Genomic DNA, 27,871 nt, shown 5'->3' with positions numbered 1-27,871 from the left:
CTGGAGTGCAGTGGCACGATCTCAGCCCAGCAACTTCTGCCTTCCAGGTTCAAGTGATTCTCCCGCCTCAGCCTCCCAAATAGCTGGGACTATAGGTGTGTGCCACCGCACCCAGCTAATTTTTTTGTATTTTTAGTAGAGATGGGGGTTTCACCATGTTGGCCAGGCTGGTCTTGAACTCCTGACCTCAAGTGATCCACCAGCCTCAGCCTCCAAAGTGCTAGGATTACAGGCGTGAGCCATCATGCCCAGCCACCTATTTTGTTAAATAAATACATTTTAAGAAAAGAATAAAACAGAATTAAGCATCTAATCAAAAGTTAACTGGTTGAGTGGTGTTCCTACCATAAAACCTTTTTAAGAAGTCAGTAGTTTACTCATAGATTTCCAGTTCCGTTGATTGGATTATCTGATCTTTTTCTCACTGTTTATTCTTCAGTGACCCCATTTATGAAAATAATGGGCTGGCAGCAGTGGCTCACGCCTATAATCCCAGCATTTTGGGAGGCCGAGGCAGGTGGATCATGAGGTCAGGAGATCGTGACCATCCTGGCTAATACGGTGAAACCCTGTCTCTACCAAAAATACAAAAAATTAGCCAAGCATGGTGGCACGCATCTGTAATCCCAGCTACTTGGGAGGCTGAGGCAGAGGAATCGCTTGAACCCAGGAGGCGGAGGTTGCAGTGAGCTGAGATCGGCCACTCCACTCCACTCCAGGGAGACAGAGCAAGACTCCGTCTCAAAAAAATTAATAAATAAATAAAATAATCTAGGTGAAATAACAAAATGAGACTTTCTCCATACAGAAGTGCCATCTGGTGATCAAAATCTGCATGTACAGAAGGAATATACTTAATCCATATTCAGTGGACATTAATTTTTTGATTTACAGAAAAATGACTTTTAATCTTTATAGCCTATTATAACCAAACATTTTGATATAATGCACATGAATCCTCACTTGTCGAGGAAGAAAACTGTAACTCTTTATTGTAACTCAAACTATTAAAATTTTACTGGTCCATGTTCACAGATCAACATTAAGACTATATCTCCTTCCAATCATCAATTCTTAACATAAAATATTCCATAATGAATATGTAATTAAGCTATAAATAATTACCCCGCTTGCATGGCTAACCCAGAATAGTTGCTTTGTGAAACATAAAAACTGCACGGCTTACTTTATTGTTTAGAAAAAGTTTTTCTCTTAATTAAGGTTTACTGCTCTGGGTTATATATCCATAAATTGTTACTACAAATACTTCCATCTTAAAAATAGCAAATGCCGGCCGGGCGCAGTGGCTCGTGCCTGTAATCCCAGTACTTTGGAGGCCGAAGCAGGCGGATCATGAGGTCAGGAGATCGAGACTATCCTGGCTAATAAGGTGCAACCCCGTCTCTATTAAAAATATAAAAATTAGCCGGGCATGGTGGCACGAGCCTGTAGTCCCAGCTACCTGGGAGGCTGAGGCAGGAGAATCACTTGAACCTGGGAGGCGGAGTTTGCAGTGAGCCAAGATGGCACCACTGCACTCCAGTCTACGTGACAGAACGAGGCTCCGTCTCAAAAAAAAAAAAAAAGCAAATACAAGGATGAGTGTGGTGGCGCATGCCTGTAATCCCAGCATTTTGAGAGGCCAAGGCGGCTGGATCACCTGAGGTCAGGAGTTCAAGACCAGCCTGACCAATGTGGAGAAACTCCATCTCTACTAAAAATACAAAATTAGCCAGGCGTGGGGGCACATGCCTGTAATCCCAGCTACTCAGGAGGCCAAGGCAGGAGAATAGCTTGAACCCAGGAGGCGGAGGTTGTGGTGAGCCGAGATCGTGCCATTGCACTCCGGCCTGGGCAACAAGAGCAAAACTCCGTCTCAAAAAAAGAAAAAAAAAATAGCAAATACATTCTTTCAAAAATAAAAATAATTATAAGGGTCTCAGCACATCCAAGAATGCATGCTTAAATAAATTCAGATTAACTTCTCTTCTGTCAATTGTGCCTCTCCACACTATCAATGAAATGTTATAATAGCTAATTCTCTATTCATAAAAAACTTATTAAAAATGTCCAGCAAAAAAATGTCCAGAGATGAAACAGGTTTTGCGGAACAATCACAGGCAATGGGGGATGTGACTGAAATCTTCTGGAAAAAACAGGACTCAGAAAATATAACTTTAACAGAATGCATAATTCAACAGACAAATTTTCTCATATTAATTTTACATAAAACTTCTGATAAGGCCAGGTGCAGTGGCTAACGCTTGTAATCTCAGCATTTTGGGAGGCTGAGGCGGGTGGATCACTTGAGGTCAGGAGTTCAAGACCATCCTGGCAAACATGGTGAAACCCTGTCTCTACTAAAACTACAAAAATTAGCTGGGTGTGGTGGCATGCACCTGTAATCCCAGCTACTCGGGAGGCTAAGGCAGAAGAATCACTTGAACCCGAGAGGCGGAGGTTGCAGTGAACCGAGATCACACCATTACACTACAGTCTGGGCGACAGAGCAAGACACCGTCTCCAAAAAAAAAAAAAACTTCTCATAATTGTGAATCCATTAAAACAAGGTAAAAGCATAACTTACCAAAATATTCTTCAAGACCCTTAAAAATTGTTACCACCACTGAACTGTAAAAATGACTAAGACATGGAAACTAGACTATAAAAATCGACACCTTCAACTAACATACTGTCATGAGGAAATTCTATGTCCTCCTTCTCTGGGAAACGGAGCTGTGTGTAGTAAATAGGAATGCTTCTACAACAAGTACCCAGCTGCCAGACCATAGGAATTCAGTGTACACTTGCGTTCCATCATCTATCACTTTCCACTCCTAAGAGTTCTACTACACTGGAACAGGTTCCAAGAGAATTCTCAGAATAGAAACAGACAAGAGCAAAAGATTCTAAAAATAATCCAGTAGAAACTCAAACATACATACCTCAAGTTCCTGAGGGGCAGGAAGCACCAGGTTTACTTCAATCTATCCAATCAAATTTTGAAACCCATATTTATCTCATCTCAAAGTGAATTTAAAATGTGACAGATTTTAACACAGGCAAAGAACTGCTGCTATATTTTTAACTTCTTTAGAAACAAAATCAGCAAAATACAATATAGAGCTTCCTATTAACAGATTAAAGTGAAAAAATTGTCTAAATGTAATGAGTAAACAAAGTCTCCGGCCGAATAAAGCAACCTGATTAGATTACAAAGATATTCTCTATAGAAGAAATATTTTTGGAAAAAAGTTTTAATTGCCTAAAAACTTTTGTTTCCATTTTTGTTTTCTTTTTCGTAGAGACAGGGTTTTCCCATATTTGCCTGGGCTGGTCTCAAACTCCTGGGCTCAAGTGATCCTCCCACCTTGGCCTCCCAAAATACTGGGATTACAGGCATGAGCTACCACGCCCCGCCTAACTGCTATTTTTTTCAAGGACTGTTTTTGAAGATACCTCAGTGAAACAGCTGCATTTTCAAGTGATCTCAGTTTAGACTTAACTGAAAATGGTTGACTTAACAACCACCTGTATTTCTGTTAAAGCTTACATAAGCACAAATTTATCTAACTTTAAGCCACACAAAAAACACTGTCAGGTAAAACTTTTCTAAAAACCATGTAATATAGCCTAAATGAAAAGCAAGGATACATTTTATCATTCTGAAAAGTTACAGAACACCTGCTGACAACATACTGAGAAGAGGGAAGATTTCAACAGCCATTTAATAAAATTCTGAACAGATAATTAAACCCCAAACTACATACATACACTGCATGTATTCAAGACAGCATCACGAAGCATTGATTGGAAGATAGTTCTAAAACCAGGATGTTGACACACTTGTGCAAAGTATCTCAGCTAATACATCAAATAAATTTATGTTTCAGGAACAGAAAAGGTAATGTTTTTTTCAAACCAAATATAATTCAGATGACATGAATTACATACTGGGCTAAGGGTTCAACTACTAAAAACAGGATACACAATTTATGTTGAAGAAGCAAGTCTTCATCAAGAATGTCCAGAGATGCTGTACACTGAGTCATGAGACCAGTGATGCAGGGCCTATCTTAGACTGGCAAGGATGGGTCCAAGGTTCTTCATCTATATATGTCCACTCACTCCCAAAGTCTAAAACCAATGGTAATGATAATACTCACAGAAAGCACACACCATTTACTATGTGCCAGACACCATTCTAAGCACTTTACATGTATAGTATTAAGTCACTAATCTTTCCAACACTCTAGAGTACACATCACTTTACTCCCATTTTACAGAGAAGAAACTAAGATACACAGAGAATCACAGCTAATAAGTGGTGAAGGCAGTATTCGAACCCAGGACATTTGGCTCTACAGTGTGTGCACTTATCTACTATGCTATGCTGCAAGGTTAACTGTTCAGTCACAGATAAGTAATAGTCCCCAATTCAGCTTCCTCTTCTATACAACAGCGTAACTATTGCTGGCATCACCTGCAAAACTTGTCCCTGATGACAAAGATCTGGTCTAAACCAGATCTCACCTAGCTTCTCAGTCTTTCAGATACCCATACGTTCTATATTGGTATGTTTCTGTGACCACTACTGTTTTACTATTTTTGTTTAATTTCTAATCTGTGTTCCTGCTTTTTCTACTAAGAAAATAGTCAATATTCTCAACCTTTTCTGAAAAGGAAATTCTTTTTTTTTTTTTTTTTTTGAGACCGAGTCTCACTCTGTCGCCCAAGCTGGAATGCAGTGGCATGCTCTCGGCTCACTGCAAGCTCCGCCTCCTGGGTTCATGCCATTCTCCTGCCTCAGCCTCCCGAGTAGCTGGGACTACAGGCGCCTGCCACCACGCCTGGCTAATTTTTTGTGTTTTTAGTAGAGATGGGGTTTCACCGTGTTAGCCAAGATGGTCTCAATCTCCTGACCTCATGATCTGCCCACCTCGGCCTCCCAAAGTGCTGGGATTACAGGCGTGAGCCACCTCGCCCGGCCGGAAATTCATTTATTCATACCTGCAGAAAACAAAATTAGCTCAGATTAAGAATCTGAGGCCAGGCACAGTGGCTCACGCCTGTAATCCCAGCACTCTGGGAGGCCGAGGTGGGCGGATCACGAAGTCAGGAGATCCAGACCATCCTGGCTAACACGGTGAAACCCCGTCTCTACTAAAAATACAAAAAAAATAGCTGGGCATGGTGGCAGGCACCTGTGGTCCTAGCTACTCAGGAGGCTGAGGCAGGAGAATGGCATGAACCCAGGAGGCAGAGCTTGCAGTGAGCTGAGATCAAGCCACTGCACTCCAGCCTGGGTGACAGTGCAAGGCTCCGTCTCAAAAAAAAAAAAAAAAAAAAGAAAAGAAAAGAATCTGAGGCCAAGGCCGAGTACAGTGGCTCACACCCGTAATCCCAGCACTTTGGGAGGCTGAGGCGGGAGGATTACTTGAGGTCAGGAGTTTGAAATGACCCTGGCCAACATGGCGAAACCCCACCCTACTAAAAACACAAAAATAAGCCAGGCATGGTGGTGCATGCCTGTAATCCCAGCTAATCGGGAGGGTGAGGCAGGAGAATCCACTTGAATTTATTTATTAAAAAATAAACAAAAGAATCTGGCTTGGCACAGTGGCTCATGCCTGTAATCCCAACACTTTGGGAGGCCAAGATGGGGAGGATCACCTGAGCCCAGGAGTTGAAAACCAGCCTGGGCAACACAGTGAGACCCCTTCTCTATTATTTAAAAAAGAAAAAAGTAGGCTGGGCACGGTGGCTCACACCTGTAATCCCAGCACTTTGGGAGGCCGAGGCAGGCGGATCACGAGGTCAGGAGATCCAGACCATCCTGGCCAACACAGTGAAACCCCGTCTCTACTAAAAATACAAAACACAGAATTAGCCGGGCGAGGTGGCAGGCGCCTGTAGTCCCAGCTACTCAGGAGGCTGAGGCAGGAGAATATCGTGAACTCCGGAGGCAGAGTTTGCAGTGAGCCAAGATTGCACCACTGCACTCTAGCCTGGGCGACAGAGCGAGACTCCACCTCAAAAAAAACAAATAAATAAAAATAAAAATAAAAAAATCTCAACTAAATTAGGAGGCCGAGAACAGCCACCAAGACAAAGTCTACACCCGCAATCGAGAAGAGATATCTAGGGTGCCAAGAAACTCAACTATGAGATCCAATTCCATGCAGCTCAACTGCTTGTACCCTGCATGCCAGGAGCTGAACAAGCTGATACTTTTATTCTCCACAGCTGTTAAAGGCAGGGTCAGGCCTCGAGCAGCTGATGGACAAGACTGAACTCCCCTACACCCATACTTGGCTGACACAAGAATCACAAAGTTATCTGCTGTTCCATGGATATAACCTGCCCATGGAAAGGATGAGTGCTGGTGAACTCAAACACTACAGGACATCAAAATTTATTTGATATCATCACAATTCTCTTTCAGGTTACCTAAGGCCACGAAGGGAAAAGTATTTAATTGCCCATAGCTGTTTTCACACATCTGTCCTATTCCTATCCTCCTAACTCAGCTGTAAACCCTGTCTTTTTTATTTTTTTATTTTTTTTTTGAGATGGAGTTTTGCTCTTGTAACCCAGGCTGGAGTGCCGTGGGGTGATCTCGGCTCACTGCAACTTCTGCCTCCTGGGTTCAAGCACTTCTCCCTGCCTCAGCCTCCCGAGTAGCTGGGATTACAGGTGCCCACCAAAATGCCCGGCTAATATTTTGTATTTTTGGTAGAGATGGGGGTTCACCATGTTGGCCAGGCTGGTCTCAAACTCCTGACCTTAAGTGATCCGCCCGCCTCAGGCTCTTAAAGTGCTGGGATTACAGGCGTGAGCCACTGCGCCCGGCCTTAAACCCTGTCTTTTCCCAAGCAGGTAACTAGGATTCTTCACCCTGGAATCTCTTGAAAAGTATGTAATTATTCATAACCAGTCTTCACCACTACTTCTAACAGTTCTCTCTCTCCCACAAAAAGGAAAAAAACAAAAAAATAAAAAAGCCTATACTATAAAGCAGGGATCCCCAATCCCCAACTCCCAGGCTGTTAGGAACTGGGCTGCACAGCAGGAGCTAAGCAAACCCCTGGGCGGCATGGCAAGTCCTCGTCTATACAATAAAATTTTTTTTTAATTAGCCACGCTTGGTGGCACACATCTGGAGTCCCACCCGTTCAAGAGGTTGAGGTGGGAGGAATCCTTGAGCTTAGGAGATGTAGTGTACTTAGTGAGCTTAGGCTGCAATGTACCATGATCATGTCACTGCACTTCAGACTGGCCAACAGAGTAAGACCACGTCTCCTAAAAAACAAATAAAAATTTTAAATATCTCCTAACAGTTCCTAAAAAAATTAAACAGTTATGACATGACCAAGCAATCCTTTTTTTTTTTTTTTTTTTTTGAGACGGAGTCTCGCTCTGTCGCCCAGGCTGGAGTGCAGTGGCTGGATCTCAGCTCACTGCAAGCTCCGCCTCCCGGGTTTACGCCATTCTCCTGCCTCAGCCTCCCGAGTAGCTGGGACTACAGGCGCCCGCCACCTCGCCTGGCTAGTTTTTTGTATTTTTAGTAGAGACGGGGTTTCACCATGTTAGCCAGGATGGTCTCGATCTCCTGACCTTGTGATCCGCCCATCTCGGCCTCCCAAAGTGCTGGGATTACAGGCTTGAGCCACCGCGCCCGGCCTGACCAAGCAATCCTATTCCTAGGTATGCACCCAAAAGAACTGAAAACCCAAGAGAACCTAAAAATGTGTACATAGGGCTGAGCATAGTGGCTCACCCCTGTAATCCCAGCACTTTGGGAAGCCGAGGTAGGTGGCTCACCAGAAGGTCAGGAGTTCGAGACCAGCCTGGCCAACACGGTGAAACCTTGTATCTACTAAAAATATAAAAAATTAGCTGGATGTGGTGACGGGTACCTATAATCCTAGCTACTCGGGAGCCTGAGGCAGGAGAATTGCTTGAACCCAGCAGGAGGCGGAGGCTGCAGTGGGCCGAGATTATGCCACTGCACTCCAGCCTGGACAACAAGAGCAAAACTTCTCAAAAAAAAAAAGAAAAAGAAAAAAGAAAATGTATACATAGGCCAGGCCCAGTGGCTCACACCTGTAATCCCAATACGTTGGGAGGCCATGGTGGGAGGACCACTTGAGCTCAGGAATTTGAGACCAGCCTGGGCAGCATAGCAAGACCTTGTATCTATCTAAAAAAAAACAAATAATAAAGAAAGAAAGAAATGCGGCCAGGTACGGTGGCTCACACCTGTAAACCCAGCAACTTAGGGAGGCCAAGGCGGGTGGATCACGAGATCAAGAGTTCGAGACCAGCCTGGTCAACATGGTGAAACCCCATCTCTACTAAAACTACAAAAATTAGCCTGCTAGGCCGGGCGCGGTGGCTCAAGCCTGTAATCCCAGTACTTTGGGAGGCCGAGACGGGCGGATCACGAGGTCAGGGGATCGAGACCATCCTGGCTAACACGGTGAAACCCCGTCTCTACTAAAAAAAAATACAAAAAACTAGCCGGGTGAGGTGGCGGGCGCCTGTAGTCCCAGCTACTTGGGAGGCTGAGACAGGAGAATGGCGTGAACCCGGGAGGCGGAGCTTGCAGTGAGCAGAGATCCGGCCACTGCACTCCAGCCTGGGCGACAGAGCAAGACTCTGTCTCAAAAAAAAAAAAAAACAAAAAAAACAAACAAAAAAAAAAACAAAAATTAGCCTGCTGTGGTAGGGGCGCCTGTAATCCCAGCTACTCGGGAGACTGAGACAAGAGAACCGCTTAAACCCGGGAGGCAGAGGTTGCAATGAGCTGAGATTGTACCACTGTACTCCATTCTGGGTGACAGAGCAAGACTCTGTCTTGGGGAAGGAAGGAAGGAGGGAGGGAAGGAAGGAAGGAAGGAGGGAAGGAAGGAGGGAAGAAAGGAAGGAAGGAAGGGAGGGAGGGAGGGAGGGAGGGAAGGAAGGAAGGAAGGAAGGAAGCAGAAGGAAGGAAGGAAGGAGAAGGAAGGAAGGAGAAGGAAGGAAGGAAGGAAGGAGAAGAAAGGAAGGATGGAAGAAGGAAGGAAGGAAGGAGAAGGAAGGAAGAAGGAAGGAATGAAGGAAGAAATGCATACATAGGCCAGGCACGGTGGCTCATGCCTGTAATCCCAGCACTTTGAGAGGCTGTGGCAGGAGAGTAGTGTGAGGCCAGGAGTTCAAGACCAGCCTGGGCAACATAGAGAGACCCCGTCTCTAAAAAACATTCTAGGCCGGGCGCGGTGGCTCAAGCCTGTAATCCCAGCACTTTGGGAGGCCGAGGCGGGTGGATCACGAGGTCAGGAGATCGAGACTATCCTGGCTAACACGGTGAAACCCCGTCTCTACTAAAAATACAAAAAACTAGCCGGGCGTGGTGGCGGGCGCCTGTAGTCTCAGCTACTCGGGAGGCTGAGGCGGGAGAATGGCGTGAACCCGGGAGGCGGAGCTTGCAGTGAGCCGAGATCACGCCACTGCACTCCAGCCTGGGAGACACAGCAAGACTCCGTCTCAAAAAAAAAAAAAACATTCTAAAAATTAGCCAGGTGTGATAGAGCACACCTGTGGTCCCAGCTACTCAGAAGGCTGAAGTGGGAGGATCGCTTGAGCCTGGGAGGCCAAGGCTGCAGTATGCTGTGACCACGCCAGTGCACTCCTAGTACAGTGCCCAGGAGATGAGTGAGACCCTGTTTCAAAAATAAAATAAGGGGGCCAGGTGCGGTGGTTCACACCTGTAATCCCAGCACTTTGGGAGGTCGAGGCGCGCAGATCACGAGGTCAGGAGATCAAGACCATCCTGGCTAACCTGGAGAAAGCCTGTCTCCACTAAAAAAAAATCTTTTTTTTTTTTTTTCTGAGTCTTGCTCTGTTGCTCATGTTGGAGTGCAGTGGCGCGATCTCGGCTCACTGCAACCTCCGTCCCTCCAGGTTTTTAAGCAATTCTGTGCCTCAGCCTCCGGAATAGCTGAGATTACAGGCACATGCCACCACACCCAGCTAATTTTTTTGTATTTTTAGTAGAGACGAGGTTTCACCATCTTGGCCAGACTGGTCTTGAACTCCTGACCTCATGATCCACCCGCCTTGGCCTCCCAAAGTGCTGGGATTACAGGCATGAGCCACCGCGCCCGGCCTACTAAAAATATTTTTAAAAAATTAGCCAGGAGTGGTGGCAGGCACCTACAGTCCCAGCTACTCAGGAGGCTGAGGCAGGAGAATGGCACGAACCTGGGAGGTGGAGCTTGCAGTGAGCCAAGATCGCACCCCTGCACTCCAGCCTGGGCGACAGAGTGAGACTCTGTCTCAAAAAAATAAAAATAAAAATAAAAATAAAATAAGAGCCAGGCACTGTAGCTCATGCCTACAATCCCAGCATTTGGGGAGGATGAGGCAGGCAGATTACCTGAGGTCAAGGTTTCAAGACTAGCCTGGCAGGGTGGAAGTCAGAAGTTTGAGACCAGCCTGGCCAACTGGTAAAACCTCTCTACTAAAAACACAAAACTCAGCTGGGCGTGGTGGCACGCACCTGTAATCCCACTACTCCGGAGGCTGAGACAGGGGAATCACCTGAACCCAGGAAGCAGAGGTTGCAGTGAGTAGAGATCGCACTCCTGTGCTCCAGCCTGTGCTACAAGAGCAAAACTCAGTCTCAAAAAAAAAGAAAAAAAGGCCAAATTGGCCAACATGGCAAAACCCCGTCTCTACTAAAAAAACAAAAATTAGCCAGGTGTGGTGGCATGTATCTGTAATCCCAGCTACTCAGGAGGCTGAGGCAGGAGTATCGCTTGAACCTGTGGGGCGGAGGTTGCGGTATCCCAGGATCACGCCACTGCATCCAGCCTAGGTGACCAGAGCAAAACTCTGTCTCAAAAGATAAATAAATAAAAATAAGCTGGGCACAGTATCTCATACCTGTGATCCTAGCCCTTTGAAAGGCGATTGTTTGAGTCCAGGAGTTTCAGATCAGCCTGGGCAATGTAGGGAGACTGCATTTCTACAAAAAATAAATTGCTGGGTATGGTGGCACATTCGTATGGTCCTAGCTACTTGGGAAGCTAAAGCAAGAGGATCACTTGAGCCCAGGAAGTCGAGGCTGCAGTGAGCCATGATCATGCCACTGCATTCCCACCTGGACAACAGAGAGACCCTCTCTTAAAGTAAATAATTTATTAAAATAAAAGCAAGGTAGCATTATAAACAAAGCACCTCAACTATACTGTTCAGTTGAAGAATTAGTATTATGGGAGTACAAAAGCAAACTCCTTAGGGGCCCAACCGTTTTTGATTCCAATAAAGGTGCCGGGTGCGGTGGCTCACACCTGTAATCCCAGAACTTTGGGAGGCCAAGGCAGGCGAATCATTTGAGGTTAGGAATTCAAGACCAGCCTGGCCAACATGGTGGTGTATTTTTGGTTTCTACCAAAAATACAAAAAAATTAGCGTGCACCCATAGTCCCAGCTACTTGGGAGGTTGAGGCAGGAGAATCACTTGAATCTGGTAGGTGGAGGCTGCAGTGAGCCAAGATTGTATCAATACACTCCAGGCTGGGTGACAGAGCAAGACTCCATCTCATAAAACAACAACCACCACCACCACCACCAAAAAAAAGATTCCTACTATTTTTTATATAAACGCCTTCTAAAATCTAGTACATATTTCTCTTCTTTGGCAAATACAGTACAATAAACATAATTTTTCTGATTGTATGTCAGTTATTGTAACCATCTTGTGGGGGATGTATAAATTAGCACGAATCTATTCCAACACTAGAACATACTTATTGGCCGGGCGCGGTGGCTCAAGCCTGTAATCCTAGCACTTTGGGAGGCCGAGACGGGCGGATCACAAGGTCAGGAGATTGAGACCATCCTGGCTAACACGGCGAAACCCCGTCTCTACTAAAAACACAAAAAATTAGCCGGGCGAGGTGGCGGCGCCTGTGGTCCCAGCTACTCGGGAGGCTGAGGCAGGAGAATGGCGGGAACCCGGGAGGCGGAGCTTGCAGTGAGCTGAGATCTGGCCACTGCACTCCAGCCTGGGCGACAGAGCGAGACTCCGTCTCAAAAAAAAAAAAAAAAAAAAAGAACATACTTATTAACTTGTTTTTTGTTTTGTTTTGTTTCATTTTTTTATTGAAACTGAGTCTTGCTCTTGACACTCAGGCTAGAGTGCAGTGGCGCGATCTTGGCTCACTGCAACCTCCACCTCCCAGGTTCAAGCTGTTCTCCCACCTCAGCCTCCCAAGTAGGTGGGAATACAGGCACTTGCCAACATGCCCGGCTAATTTTTGTACTTTTGTAGAGATGGGGTTTCACCATGTTGGCCAGGCTGGTCTCGAATTCCTGACCTCAGGTGATTCGCCCACTTTGGCCTCCCAAAGTGCTGGGATTACAGGCGTGAGCCACCGTGCCCGGCCTTAACTTGCTTTCCTAAGTAAATTCAAGCGATTATCCTGCCTCAGCATCCCGAGTAGCTGGGATCACAGGTATGTATCACCGCGCCTGGCTAATTTTTAAATGTATGAGGCTGAGGCTTCACTGAGCTGAGATCGCACCACTGCACTCTGGCCTGGGCAACACAGCAAGACCCCGTCTCAAACAAAAAAAGAAAAAGAAAGAAAAAAAGAGGATCTATTTCCTGTGTATTAACAAAAAGTGGTGCCGGGCGCGGTGGCTCACGCCTGTAACCCCAACACTTTGGGAGGCTGAGGCGGGTGGATCACGAGGTCAGGAGATCAAGACCATCCTGGCTAACACAGTGAAACCCTGTCTCTACTAAAAATACAAAAAAAAATTAGCCAGGCATGGTGGCGGGCGCCTGTAGTCCCAGCTACTCAGGAGGCTGAGACAGGAGAATGGTGTGAACTCGGCAGGCGGAGCTTGCAGTGAGCCGAGATTGCACCACTGCACTCCAGCCTGGTTGACAGAGTAAGATTCCAGTTCAAAAAAAAAAAAAAAAAAGTGCTAGTAGGCCAGGTGTGGTGGTTCATGTCTGTAATCTCAACACTTTGGGAAGCCAAGGTGTGAGGACTTCTTGAGCCCAGGAGTTTGAGACCAGCCTGGGTAACATAGTGAGACCTCATCTCTACTAAAAAATACATTTAAAAATTAGCCAGGTATCGTGGCACATACCTATGGTCCCACTTCCTTGGAAGGCTGAGGCAGGAGGATTGCTTGATTCCAGGATTTCGAGGCTACAGTAAGCTATGATTAGCCTGGGCAACAGAGCATGACCCTACAGCACCAAAAAATTTAAAAAGTGCAGTAAGTTGCCAACTGAACATCCTCATCCATGTCAAATTCTAGCCCTAACCTTAGCTAAACATAGCTCTCTCACCAACCATGTTCAGTTGCAGGAATCCCCATCTATCCTCTCTTGAAAAGATGAAAGCAAGAGCAAATTAAGTCATAGATTTAATGCCAACAACACAATAACCTTAGTCTGCGATAAAGACTCAGGCATATTTCTGTCTTTATACACTCACACTCACACTCTGCCCCGAGTGTCCAGCTCTGCATCCACCAAAGTAAGATTAACTTCCCACTAGTTACTCTGTCCCAAGGCTTCACAGGGAAGGGGATAAGGAGGGAAGCCACCTTCCCCCTTTGGCCAGTTGGAAGGAAGGAAGGTATCAAAATACAGGCTAATCTACCTCAGCTTTCTTAGGGATGCAAGTTCAATAAAACAATTTTTCTTCTAGTACAGTCATGATGACCACAACCAGTCACAAAGATTAAAAATCTTTGTTTCTTAGGCCAGGTATGGTGGCTCATGCCTGTAATTCCAGTATTTTGGGAGGCCAAGGCAGGCGGATCACTTGAGGTCTGGAGTTTGAGACCAGCCTGGCCAACATGTCAAAACCCTGTCTTTATGAACAATAAAAAAATTAGCTGGGCGTGGTGGTGTGCACCTGTAATCTCAGCTATTCCGAGGGCTGGGGCACGAGAAGCACTTGAACCTGGGAGGTGGAGGTTGCAGTGAGTCGTCACTATACTCTGGCCTAGGCAACAGAGCAAGACCCTGTCTTCAAAAAAAAAAATCTGGCCGGGCTTGGTGGCTCAAGCTTGTAATCCCAGCACCTTGGGAGGCCGAGACAGGTGGGTCACGAGGTCAGGAGATCAAGACTATCCTGGCTAACATGGTGAAACCCCGTCTCTACTAAAAAATACAAAAAACAAGCCAGGCGTGGTGGCGGCCGCCTGTAGTCCCAGCTATTCCAGAGGCTGAGGCAGGAGAATGGCATAAACCCAGGAGGCGGAGCTTGCAGTGAGCTGAGATCCGGTCACTGCATTCCAGCCTGGGCGACAGAGCCAGACTCCACCTCAAAAAAAAAAAAAAAAATCATCATCTTTGCTTCTTGATACTCTAAGCCACAATGTTTAACTCTTGCTTCTTATTTTCAAGCACAGAAAAACCATGACAGTACTTAACACACAGTACAACTACTATGGAAAACAGTTTGAAGGTTCTGGAAAAAAAGTAAAAATTGAGCTACCATATGATCCAGCAATCCCATTGCTGGGTATAGACCCAAAATAAAGGAAATCAGTATATTGAAGAAATATCTGCATTCCTATGTTTGCTGCAGCACTGTTTACAATAGCTAAGATTTGGAAGTAACCTAAGTGCCTATCAACAGATGAATAGATAAAACATGGTTCTTATACATAATGGAGTACTATTTAGCCATAAAAAAGAATGAGATCCTGTCATTTGAGACAACATGGATGGAACTGGAGATCATTATGTTAAGTGAAATAACCCAGGAACAGAAAGACAAACATCACATATTCTGAGTTGTGGGAACTAAAAATCAAAACAATTGAACTCATAATCACAGACAGTAGAAGAATGGGTTACCAGAGGCTAGGAAGGATAGTGGGAGACTTGGGGACTTGGGGGAGATAGGGATGGTTAATGAGTACAAAACAAATAATAACAAGACCCACTATTTGATAGCACAACAGGGTAACTATAGTCAATAATAACTTAATTGTATACTTTTTTTTTTTCTCCTGAGACAGGGTCTCTTTCACCCAGGCTGGAGTGCAGTGGTGCAATCTCTACCTCCTGGGTTCAAGCAATTCTCCCACCTCAGCCTCCCAAGTAGCTGCGACTATACAGCTGAGCATCAAATCAATCCTTTTTTTTTTTTTTTTTTTTTTAAACAGAGTTTCACTCTGTTGCCCAGGCTGGAGTGCAGTGCGTGATCTCAGCTCACTGCAACCTCCGCCTCCCAGGTTCAAGCAGTTCTCCTGTCTCAGCCTCCCAAGTAGCTGGGAATTACAGGTACCCGCCACCATGCCTGGCTAATTTTTGTATTTTTAGTAGAGACGGAGTTTCATCATGTTGGCCAAGCTGTTCTTGAACTCCTGACTTTAGGTGATCCACTTGCCTCAGCCTCCCAAAGTCCTGGGATCACAGGTGTGACCCACCATTTCCGGCTTCAAATCTTTTTTTTTTTTTTTTTTTTTTTTTTTTGAGGCAGAGTCTCGCTCTGTCGCCCAGGCTGGAGTGCAGTGGCGCGATCTCGGCTCACTGCAAGTTCTGCCTTCCGGGTTCACGCCATTCTCCTGCCTCAACCTCCCGAGTAGCTGGGACCACAGGCGCCCACCACCACACCCAGCTAATTTTATGTAATTTTAGTAGAGACGGGGTTTCACCGTGTTAGCCAGGATGGTTTCGATCTCCTGACCTCATGATCAACCCGCCTCAGCCTCCCAAAGGGAGCTGCCGCGCCCGGCCTTCAAATCAATTCTTAATGAAGACCAGATGACCTAAAATAATACTTCTCATTATTCGCATCCCTGCATGAACCATTTCAACATTTGGCACTCACTGTCACAAATTCACAAATTATTTCACAAGTGATTTATAAAAGTTCAACATACCTGTTAAGTCATTTTGAGACAGTTACATCATCTCTAGGTTTTATTACAAACCTAAAATATAAATACTGATTTATTTAATACTTCTGACAGTTTTCATTTCATAGTTCTTCAACTTTCCTCATGAATCCAGGATATAAAGTCCTGGATTTTCCTTTTTTAGTAAAAGTATATTGGTTTTATTTTGCTGATATCCTTATTACTTATTCACTCATGCCAAAAGCAACTTTCTTAAAAATGTCAGTTACCTAAAGAATGTATCTATCAAAGCAAAGTCGTGCCATCCATTTAAACATTAACACACCTGCCACATAAGTATCTGGCCCAGTTTTCATCTAACTACAAAATACAAAATTCGGCCGGGCGCGGTGGCTCAAGCCTGTAATCCCAGCACTTTGGGAGGCCGAGACGGGAGAATCACGAGGTCAGGAGATCGAGACCATCCTGGCTAACACGATGAAACCCCGTCTCTACTAAAAAATACAAAAAAATAGCCGGGCGAGGTGGCGGGCGCCTGTAGTCCCAGCTACTCGGGAGGCTGAGGCAGGAGAATGGTGTAAACCCAGGAGGTGGAGCTTGCAGTGAGCTGAGATTCGGCCACTGCACTCCAGCCTGGGCGACAGAGCGAGACTCCGTCTCCGAAAAAACAAAAAAAACAAAATACAAAATTCCTTAATAAAGAAAGCTCCTACCACTATACTAATAAGAAATATCCCACATCCTCATATGTCTAAAGAACTGCTCAACTGGCCTGGCACAGTGGCTCACGTCTGTAATCCCAGCACTTTGGGAGGCGGAGGCGGGCGGATCACCTGAGGTTAGGAGTTCGAGACCAGCCTGATGAACATGGAGAAACTCTGTCTCTACTAAAAACACAAAATTAGCCGGGCATGGTGGCACTTGCCTGTAATCCCAGCTACTTGGGAGGCTGAGGCAGGAGAATCACTTGAACCCAGGAGGCGGAGGTTGCGTTGAGCCAAGATCACACCATTGCACACTAGCCTGGGCGACAAGAGCTAGACTCCATCTCACAAAAAAAAAAATAAAATAAAATACAAAAAAAATTAGCCAGGTGTGGTGCACGTGCCTGTAGTCCCAGCTACTCGGGAGGCTGAGGCAGAAGAATCCCTTGAACTGGGGAGGTGGAGGTTGCAGTGAGACAAGATCGCACCACTGCACTCCAGCCTGGCAACACAGCGAGACTCGGTCTCAAAAAAAAAAAAAAAAAAAGGGCCGGGCGCCGTGGCTCACGCCTGTAATCCCCCAGCACTTTGGGAGGCCGAGATGGGCGGATCACGAGGTCAGGAGATCGAGACCATCCTGGCTAACACGGTGAAACCCCGTCTCTACTAAAAATACAAAAAAATTAGCCGGGCGTGGTGGCAGACGCCTGTAGTCCCAGCTACTTGGGAGGCTGAGGCAGGAGAATGGCATGAACCCGAGGCGGAGCTTGCAGTGAGCCGAGATTGCGCCGCTGAACTCCAGCCTGGGCGACAGAGCAAGACTCCATTTCAGGGAAAAAAAAAAAAGAAAAGAAATGCAAAAAGGACAGAAAACAAACACACAGTCCAGCCAACTAGAAGACTAAATATAATGGCAGAAATATATCCAAAATATCTGTAATAACAACAGACATGAATGGCCTCCATGCTCTAGTTAAAGAGATTAGCTGATGGCTTACTCCTGCAATCCCAGCACTCTGTGAGGCTGAGGCGGGAAGATCACTTGAGCCCAGGAGATCATGACCAGCCCAGCCAACATAGCGATACACTCTAATTAATTAAAAAGAAGTTAGCAAGTTGCTAACTTAACAAAGCAAAATCCAGCTATGTGGTGTTCATAAAAGATACATCTACAACATCCCACTACAATTGGCTAAAACTGAAAAGGCAACATAAAATGTTGGCAAGGATGTAGAACTCTCAAACCACTCAGTCTTTGAGAATTAATTCCCAATTCTTAGGGCATCCACTATGTGTATAAGCTGAACTTTTTCCATAAACATCTAGAATGAAATTCATTATGTACCATCCTCGATAGATTTGAGAAAATAGTCACTCAACTTTCTGTGTTCTGTGGTTCAGCTGACGAGCCTGAGAACAACTGTGCAACATATGGAAAACACTTTAGCATTACTTAGTGAAGTTACACATACCCTACACACAAACCAAAAATTCCACTCTCAGTTATACAGTCCTGAGAAAATGGACTTTGTTTGTTGGGGGCAAGAGGGCAAATGTCCACATGAGGACAAGTACAATTGGTAATTTCAAAAAACTGGAAATAGGCCGGGCGCGGTGGCTCAAGCCTGTAATTCCAGCACTTTGGGAGGCCGAGGCGGGTGGATCACGAGGTCAGGAGATCGAGACTATCCTGGCTAACATGGTGAAACCCCGTCTCTACTAAAAATACAAAAAACTAGCCGGGCGTGGTGGCGGGCGCCTGTAGTCTCAGCTACTGGGGAGGCTGAGGCGGGAGAATGGCGTGAACCCGGGAGGCGGAGCTTGCAGTGAGCCGAGATCACGCCACTGCACTCCAGCCTGGGAGACACAGCGAGACTCCGTCTCAAAAAAAAAAAAAAAAAAACTGGAAATGAGACAGATACCCATCAACAATGGAATAGACAAATAACATGTGGCACATCCTTACAATGTAACATCATACTACTATAAGAAATCAATGGGCCGGGCGCAATGGCTCACACCTGTAATCCCGGCACTTTGGGAGGCCGAGGTGAGCAGATCGCTGGAGGTCAGGAGTTTGAGACCAGCCTGCCCAACATGGTGAAACCGCATCTCTACTAAAAATACAAAAAAGAAAAAAAAAAAATTAGCCAGGCATGGTGGCACCTGCCTGTAATCCCAGCTACTTGGGAGGCTGAGGCAGGAGAACTGCTTGAACTCAGGAGGCAGAGGCTGCAGTGAGCCAAGATAGCACCATTGCACTCTAGCCTGGGCAACAAGAGTAAAACTCAGTCTCAAAAAAAAAAAAAAAAGAAAGAAAAAAAAGGGGGTCAGTGACCAGCCTGGCCAACATGGTGAAACCCTGTCTCTACTAAGAATACAAAAATTAGCTGAGCATGGTGGCGGGTACCTGTAATCCTAGCTACTCAGGAGGCTGAGGCAGAAGAATTGCCTGAACCCAGGAGGCAGAGGCTGCAGTGAACCAAGAAGCTGAGATCATGCCACTGGCACTCCAGCCTGGGCAAAAGAGCAAGACTCCATCTCGTAAAACAAAAATAGAAAAGAAAAAAGAGGCCGGGCGCAGTGGCTCAAGCCTGTAATCCCAGCACTTTGGGAGGCCGAGACGGGCGGATCACCAGGTCAGGAGATCGAGACCATCCTGGCTAACACGGTGAAACTCCGTCTCTACTAAAAATACAAGAAAATTAGCCAGGCGAGGTGGCAGGCGCCTATAGTCCCAGCTACTCGGGAGGCTGAGGCAGGAGAATGGCGAGAACCCGGGGGGGCGGAGCTTGCAGTGAGCCGAGATCGCGCTACTGCACTCCAGCCTGGGGCACAGAGCAAGACTTGGTCTCAAAAAAAGAAAAGAAAAAAGAAATCTACATGGGGGCTGGGTGCAGGGGCTCATGCCTGTAATACCAGAACTTTGGGAGGCCAAAGCAGGTGGATCACCTGAGGTCACGAGTTCAAGACCAGCATGGCTAACACAAGGAAACCCTGTCTCTCCCAAAAATACAAAAATTAGCCAGGCATGATGGCGGGCACCTGTAGTTCCAGCTATTCGGGAGGCTGAGGAAGCAGAATCACTTGAACCTGGGAGGTGGAGGTTGCAGTGAGCCAAGATCGAGCCACTGCACTCCAGCCTGAGCAACAGTGAGACCCTGTCTCAAATAAAATAAAATAAAATAAACATGGATAAATCTCAAGCATGTAAGAGTGAAAGAATCAAGCATCAGAAGAATCATACAACTTTTACATTGAGAATAAGACTGAGAATGGGCACTATTAAACCATATGTTGCTTATGGACATACATACAAGGTAAAATTACCGTAAAAAAGTAATAGTAGGCTGGGCGCGGTGGCTCACGCCTGTAATCCCAACACTTTGGGAGTGGAGGCGGGCGGATCATGAGGTCAGGAGTTTGAGACCAGCCTGGCCAACACAGTGAAACCCCGTCTCTACCAAAAATACAAAAAATTAACCAGACGTGGTGGTGGGCACCCACAATCTGAGCTACTCAGGAGGCCGAGGCAGGAGATAGATTTGCTTGAACCTGGGAGGCGGAGGTTGCAGTGAGCTGAGATCGGGCCACTGCACTCCAGCCCAGGCAACAGTGCAAGACTCCATCTCACAAAAAAAAAAAAAAAAAAAAAGGAATACCTGATGTAAATGACGAGTTGATGGTTGCAGCACACCAACATGGCACAAGTATATATATGTAACAAACCTGCACGTTATGCACATGTACCCTAGAACTCAAAGTATAATAATAAAAATAAATAAATAAATAAATAAAGAACCGGCAGAGTGACTCATACCTATAATTCCAGGACTCTGGGAGGCCAACCAGGAGGATCACTTGAGTACAGGAGTTCAAGACCACCGTGGGCAACATAGCAAGACCCTGTCTCTATTTTAAAACACCACCACAAAGGAATAGTAAACCTAAAATGTAGGGTAACGATTACCTCTAGGAAAGCGAAAAGAAATGCCCTGGGGGCTAGCATACACAGGGGACTTCCAGGTGGTAGTAATGTCCTATTTCTTGGTTGTTCATTTTACTTATTTTTTTTTTTTAGTTTTACATATGGGGCCAGGCGTTAAGCTCACGCCTGTAATCTCAGCACTTTAGTAGGCCAAGGCAGGAGGATTACTTGAGCCTAACAGACCAGCCTGGGCAACATAGCAAGACTCCCTCTCTACAAAAAAGAAAAATAAGTTGAGCATGGTGATACATCCCTGTGGTCCAAGCTACTCAGGAGGCTGAGGTGGGAGGATGGCTTAGGCCTGGGAGATAGAGGCTGCAGCGAGCAATGATCATGCCATGACACTCCAGCCTGGGCAACAAAGCAAGACCCTGTCTCCAAAACAAACAACTCTGTATGTTTTTACCCCCAACCACATTATACATTGACAGCTCTACATGTTTTTATGCCTCATATACCAACTATGGTATGTATGCTGTTTTTTGCATTTTTCTCCTGAGACAGGGTCTCTCTGTCATCCAGGCTGAAGTGCAGTGGCACAATCACAGCCCAATGCAGTCTCAACTACCCAGGCTTAAGCAATCCTCCAACCTCAGCCTCCTGAGTAGCTGGAACTACAAGCACACCACGCCCAGCTAATTTTTGTATTTTTAGTAGAGACAGGATTTTGCCACGTTGTCCACGCTGGTCTCCAACTCCTGGGCTCAAGTGATTCACCTGCCTCAGCCTTCCAAAGTGCTGGGATTATAGGCATGAGCCACCACACCCAGACTATGCTGTATTTTTCAATAAAAATCAGCAAATATGCAAAGTATGATCCTATTTATTTATTTATTGAGATAGGGTCTCATTCTGTCACCCAGGCTGGATCATAGCTCAATGCAGCCTCAACCTCCTGGTCTCAAGCGATCCTCCCACCTCAGCCTCCCAAGTAGATGGGACTCTGGGTACATGCCATGATGCCCAGCTAATTTTTACATTTTTTTATAGAGACAGGGTCTCACTATATTGCCCACGCTGGTCTCAAACTCCTGCTCAAGCAATTCTTCCACCTCAGCCTCCCAAAGCGTTGGAATTACACACAGGAGCCATGGAGCCAGGCTCCAACTTTTTTTTTTTTTTTTAAGCATATACTCTATGCTTTTTTTTCTTTTTTTTTTTTTTTTTTTTTGAGATGGAATCTCACTCTGTCGCCCAGGCTGGAGTGCAGTGGTGCAATTTCGGCTCACTGCAAGCTCCGCCTCCCGGGTTCACACCATTCTCCTGCCTCAGCCTCCTGAGTAGCTGGGACTACAGGCACCCGCCACCATGCCCGGCTAATTTTTTGTATTTTTTAGTAGAGACAGGGTTTCACCGTGTTAGCCAGGATGGTCTCGATCTCCTGACCTCGTGATCCGCCCACCTCGGCCTCCCAAAGTGCTGGGATTACAGGCGTGAGCCAACGCACCCGGCCTATTCTCTGTTTTAGGGGAAAAAAAAGGCCAGGCACAGTGGTCCACTGCTGTAATCCCAGCACTTTGGGAGGCCAAAGCAGGTGGATCACCTGAGGGCAGGAGTTCAAAACCAGCAAGGCCAAAATGACAAAATCCCGTCTCCACAAAAAATACAAAAATTAGCAGAGCATGGTGGCAGGCTAATCACTTGAATCCAGGAGGCGGAGGTTGCAGTGAACTGAGATCACACCACTGTACTCCAGCCTGGGTGACAGAATGAAACTCCATCTCAAAAAAAAAAAAAAAAAAATTAGCTGGGCGCGGTGGCTCACACCTGCAATCCCAGCACTTTGGGAGGCCGAGGCGGGCGGATCAGGAGGTCAGGAGATCGATACCATCCTGGCTAACATGGTGAAACCCCGTCTCTACTAAAAATACAAAAAATTAGCCAGGTGTGGTGGCAGGCGCCTGTAGTCCCAGCTACTCGGGAGGCTGAGGCAGGAGAATGGCATGAACTCAGGAGGCGGAGTTTGCAGTGAGCCAAGATAGCGCCACTGCACTCCAGCCCAGGTGACAGAGCAAGACTCCCTCCAAAAAAAAAAAAAAAAATTAGCCGGGCATGGAGATGCGTGACTGTAGTCTCAACTAGTTGGGAAGCTGAGGCACTAGAATCACTTAAGCCAGGGGGGCAGAGGTTGCAGTGAGCCAAGACGGCACCACAGCACTCCAGCCTGGGCAACAGAGGGAGATTCTGTCTCAAAAAAATAAAAATAAAAGAAGCCAGATGTGGTGGCTCACGCCTGTAATCCCAGCACTTTGGGAAGCCAAGGCAGGCGGATCACCTGAGGTCATGAGTTCAAGACCAATGTGGCCAACATGCTGAAACTTCATCTCTACTAAAAATACAAAAATGAGCCGGGGTGATGGCTAATTTTTGTAATCCCAGCACTTTGGGAGGCCGAGGCGGGCGGATCACCTGAGGTCAGGAGTTCCAAGACCAATATGGCCAACATGGTGAAATTACATCTCTACTAAAAATACAAACATTAGCCAGGTGTCTTGGTGGGCACCTGTAACCCCAGCTACTCAGGACACTGAGGCAGCAGAATCACTTGAACCCGGTGGGCAGAGGTTGCAGTGAGCGAAGATCGCACCACTGCACTCCAACCCGGGTGACAGAGCAAGACTCCATCTCTGAACAAATAAATAAAGAGTATTACCTAGTCTTAAATAAAACACCTACTCTACTCCTTAACGTGAGCCCTATTTCATACTTCAAACCCAAATAGTTAACTGGATTACAATTCAATTATGCTATGTCCAGCATAGTTATCAAAAAATTAAAACTTACCAAACATTGTTTACAAATGGTTAAAAAAAAAGGCCAGGTGCCGTGGCTCACGCCTGTAATCCCAACACTTTGGGACGCCAAGGCGGGCGGATCACGAGGTTAGGAGATCGAGACCATCCTGGCTAACACAGTGAAACCCCGTCTCTACTAAAATACAAAACACTAGCCGGGCATGGCGGCGGACGCCTGTAGTCCCAGCTACTCCGGAGGCTGGGACAGGAGAATGGCGTGAACCCGGAAGGCGGAGCTGGAAGTGAGCTGAGAATGCACCACTGCACTCCAACCTGGGCGACAGTAAGACTCCGTCTCAAAAAAAAAAGGGTAGAAAAAAATAAAAATTAAAAAGTACAAAAAAAATTTTTTTTTTTTTTGAGATGCAGTCTTACTCTGTCATCCAGGCTGGATGGAGTCCAACGGCACAAAATTGGTTCACAGCAACCTCCACCTCCCGGGTTCAAGCAATTCTAAAGTCTCAGCCTCCAGAGTAGCTGGGACTACAGGCGCGCGCCACCACATCACGTTGATTTTTGTATTTTTAGAAGAGAAAGGGTTTCACCATGTTGATTAGGTTAGTCTCAACTCCCAACCTCGTGACCCGCCCGACTCGGCGCCCAAAGTGCTGGGATTACAGGTATGAGCCACCGCGCCCAGCCACAAAAAAAAATTTTAAGCAGCATCTTTGAGAGAAACTAAAAAAATGTCAAGTAAACTCAGTAGGAAACACCAGCATAAGCGGTTTAACATTAAAATTGTAAAAACTAATGTGGCCGGGCGCGGTGGCTCAAGCCTGTAATCCCAGCACTTTGGGAGGCCGAGACGGGCGGATCACGAGGTCAGGAGATCGAGACCATCCTGGCTAACATGGTGAAACCCCGTCTCTACTAAAAAAAATACAAAAAACTAGCCGGGCGAGGTGGTGGGCGCCTGTAGTCCCAGCTACTCAGGAGGCTGAGGCAGGAGAATGGCGTGAACCCAGGAGGCGGAGCTTGCAGTGAGCTGAGATCCGGCCACTGCACTCCAGCCCGGGCGACAGAGCGAGACTCCGTCTCAAAAAAAAAAAAAAAAAAAAAACTAATGTGATACATTTGATTGAGTTAGGAAAAAAAGGATCATATTCCTAAATACTTGATAGTTTGGGCAAAATTACATCAAAATCTACCACAAAGATTACATGGTGATATTCCCTACATGTCCTCACTCTCTTTGCCTTCTTTCAGGTTATATCTCCACTCTCCTTTTTGTAAAAAATAGCTGCTTCTAAAATCTATCAGAGATCTACTAATTTACCAGTCAACACCATGGGTACCATAACACTTAGCTTTTAAGGACGCTCTATTTGCTCAAAATGACAACTAAGAAAGAACAGATATTTGCTGACATACAGGTTTCTCGCAAGGAAAAATAAACAGAATAAGACAGGTTTGCTTAAGGGTAGAGAACTTTACAATCTGTAAATGCCTGCAGACTGCTTCTTCCCAGCAGGCATTAACCCTTCATAATATACTTAACCACCCCCACCCCCACCCCCACAAAGTGTCTTATTAACAAAGGAAATCTTAACAGTAAGACATCATTTAAAAAAAAAAAAAAAGGACTGGGAAATCAACAATTAATTCAAAGCTAACATTTTAGACGTAAAGGCTTCACTTCAGACCACTCCAAACCTTCAAGAGAGCTTTACACTTTCTACATATATTTTACACTTAAGAGGGTAGATACAGGGACCAATTCCCATCACGATACAAGTACATATTGAAATAAACCTATTATTCTCCATGTTCTCACACCATTTCTCCCCATACAATAAAAGTCACTCAGGCTAATACTAAGAGAGACACTCCTGGTGATCACTACATAGACTGCACTAGTAACCAGGAAAGGGAAGCAGAGGTGTTATTGTTGTTCCAATATAGTTCTAGAGGCAACTCCATGTGACTACTGCTGGTCCAGCCCACATTTAAAGGGAGGACAGAGGAAACCAGAGCAGCAGGAAACAAGAGGGGTAATTACCACAACCCTTTCCCATGGCCTCATTCTCTCCCATGCCACCGCTTTTGGGCATATTTCAATCACAACAAAAAACCTTCCTTCTCTGAAAGGTTTCATAATTATTGAGGGTGAGCGGCAACAGGGAAGCAAATGGGGGAAGTCGGCGCTGTGGGAAAATCTCTCGCCACATATGTCAACTAGCCATAAGTAGGAAAATCAGGAGTACACTGGCAGCCAGCAAAAGGGCAGTTTGGGAAACTAATCACTTCTGCCTAATGATAAGAGAAGCCTTCAAAGCAGTAAAAGGTCGGCCCTAGCGAAGGGGCTCCACAGGTGAGTGTACTGAAAGAAACTATCATCCCCAGGGAGTGGAATACATTCCCTTTCCTGAGGTAAAAGGGGAACACACCAATGTCGGATACGGGACAGTTCAGGTATCATGTTCATCTTCCTTCCACCCTTCCCAAACTGACACTAAAAAGGATACACAATTCACAGCGAAAAGTGAGGAATGCAATAACTAGCCGCATACCCCTTGGTGAAAAAAGTGCTGTCATAACAGAAGAGGAATATAAGAATGGGTTCACCCAAGAAATTAATTATATGCCCTTCAAATAAAAGATGATCTTTGGATACCTTATGGAGACGTGAAAAAACCCTCAACTAGCTGGGCACCGTGGGGCACACCTGTAACCCCAGCTACTCAGGAGGCTGAGGTGCAAGAATCGCTGAAGCCCAGGAGCGGGAGGCCAGCCTGGGCAATAGATGGAGACCATATCTCTAAAATGAATAGCAATTTTTTAAAATCTCTCAACTGTTAGGATACGCTGGTGCTGTAGAAAGATTATAAGCCTAAATACTGGCAAACCATATACCTTCCTTGAATGTGAGATAAAAACAATATTCAACAGAAGTGGTAGTAAATGACTGGATTACATCAAACAGGAAATAACAGTAATAATGATGGGATCAACCCTTAAAGCGAGCAAGGGTTAGAGACCAGAGTGGTGACAGTTGAGAAGCGTGGGCAACTAATTAGACTAAAAACTCGGGGAAAATGTGGAAAAGCCGAGTGGAAAAGTGATTCAGAGGGAAACAGAACTGAGTTGTAATGCACCAATGAAAGAATAACATTTTGAATATGTATTATTAACAGACTGAGCTTTGCGGTTTACAAAGCGCTCAAAAACCTACACTAAAGAATGAACTGTGATATAACCAGACTACAGGAACCGGGGGTGAGGAGGAAAACTGAGTCCCAATTGAGACCAATGCCCTACAGAATTGAAAAGGAGAAGTAGAATTGAACTGTGCCTCCGGGTAAGCCAGGAAAGATTAGAGAGCGCAGAAGTTGGGGTTCTAAAAGGGCCAGTCCCAAGACTAGCTACGGGCGTGAAAGCGGAAAGGTGATCAGATGGGACCGACAGCGTGGCGGGGAAGCTCCCATCTACTGGCAGGCACCGAGGTGGGAGAGAAAACCACACCCTCCAGGGCAGAAACCCGAAGGGGGGAGGGGAGGCGCCCCTGGGGTTGGGTGGGGCCCGGCCGACCCGGACGGGGGAAAGTAGGAAGAAGCACAAGGCAAAGTGAGGGGAAGAGGCAGTAGGGCGCCCGGGCCTGGACACACAGGGACCGTGGAGCTGGCGAGTGAAGCTTGGCCCGGTCCTCACGGATGGGCGCCGGGGCAGTCTGCAGGCGGTGGGGGTTCAGACGAGCTGAACCCAGAACTAGAAAGCGCACGCTGCAGCGCTCAGGCCCCTGGAACAGGGAAGGAAAGGGACAGGATGGCAATTACCGCTGCTGCTCTCGGAGGACTCAAGACCCGCTGCCGCCGCCGCCGCTCGTTACCTGCCAATGTGCCTCTTACAAAGCGGCGGCGGCGGCACAGGCTGCCCAACCCGTCACGTGACCTCGCGTCACGAGCGAAGGAGGAGCCACAACACGTCGCTCGTGCGCGGCTTCAGAGCCCGCCCAGACGGCGCGCAGCCTCTTCTAGCTGCCACCTTCACCCCAACCCCGCGAGGCCGACCGCGTGGAGGTGGTGGGGGAAACCACAGAAAAAAAAAAATAAGGGAGACTTGATAATATGTATTGTACTCGGAGTCATCAGGAGAGGATTACCCACCGCATCCAGGGTGCCTACAACTGCAGCTCGTCGTCGCGCCATGATGACCTCACAAGGCACCACGGGTTGCTCCCCTGTGGCCGCCTCTCTCATCACGTGATGTGGTCCAGCCACTCAGGGCAAGCCTGGCCTCCCAAACGTTGCACGAGGGGACCACGAGTCCCAACATGCTGCACAGCCAAGGCGACCCCTACCTCAGCCTTTCTCCCGCGGGCTCCCCGACGCACCCCCTAGAGACCTTAGTGCCGAGGGAAGGCCGGGCGGAAAGCGGACTAAGCTGGCTTGAAGGAGTAATACTACTGGACGCCGCCTGCCAGGTGGCGGAGCGTGGTGCCTGCTGGGAGGTGTAGTCCTGGCGGGGGGGTGTGGTTCTGCTCCCACGTTCCTGGGCTCGCT

General features: G+C 46.6%; 1 protein-coding gene across 20 annotated transcripts in view; it reads right to left on the bottom strand.

Annotated features, from left to right (window-relative positions):
• Positions 1-27,528, bottom strand: part of UBAP2 (ubiquitin associated protein 2) — a 132,071-nt gene extending 104,543 nt beyond the window's left edge. For 12 of the 20 annotated variants that reach the window (XR_012424631.1, XR_012424630.1, XR_012424632.1 and 9 more), the window contains exon 1: positions 27,146-27,208. The gene's annotated coding sequence lies outside the window, so the exon portion shown is untranslated. Of the gene's footprint in view, positions 1-13,149; positions 13,248-20,409; positions 20,502-27,145; positions 27,275-27,475 lie in introns of those variants that run through there. The other 8 variants (XM_074017298.1, XM_074017310.1, XM_074017312.1 and 5 more) reach the window with 4 other exon arrangements.
• Positions 27,529-27,871: the final 343 nt, after the last annotated feature.

Source organism: Macaca fascicularis, chromosome 15 (assembly GCF_037993035.2).
Source record: "Macaca fascicularis isolate 582-1 chromosome 15, T2T-MFA8v1.1".
Classification (NCBI taxonomy): domain Eukaryota; kingdom Metazoa; phylum Chordata; class Mammalia; order Primates; family Cercopithecidae; genus Macaca; species Macaca fascicularis.
The sequence above is the reverse complement of the archived record's forward strand: the minus strand, read 5'-3'. Positions and strand labels throughout refer to the sequence as shown.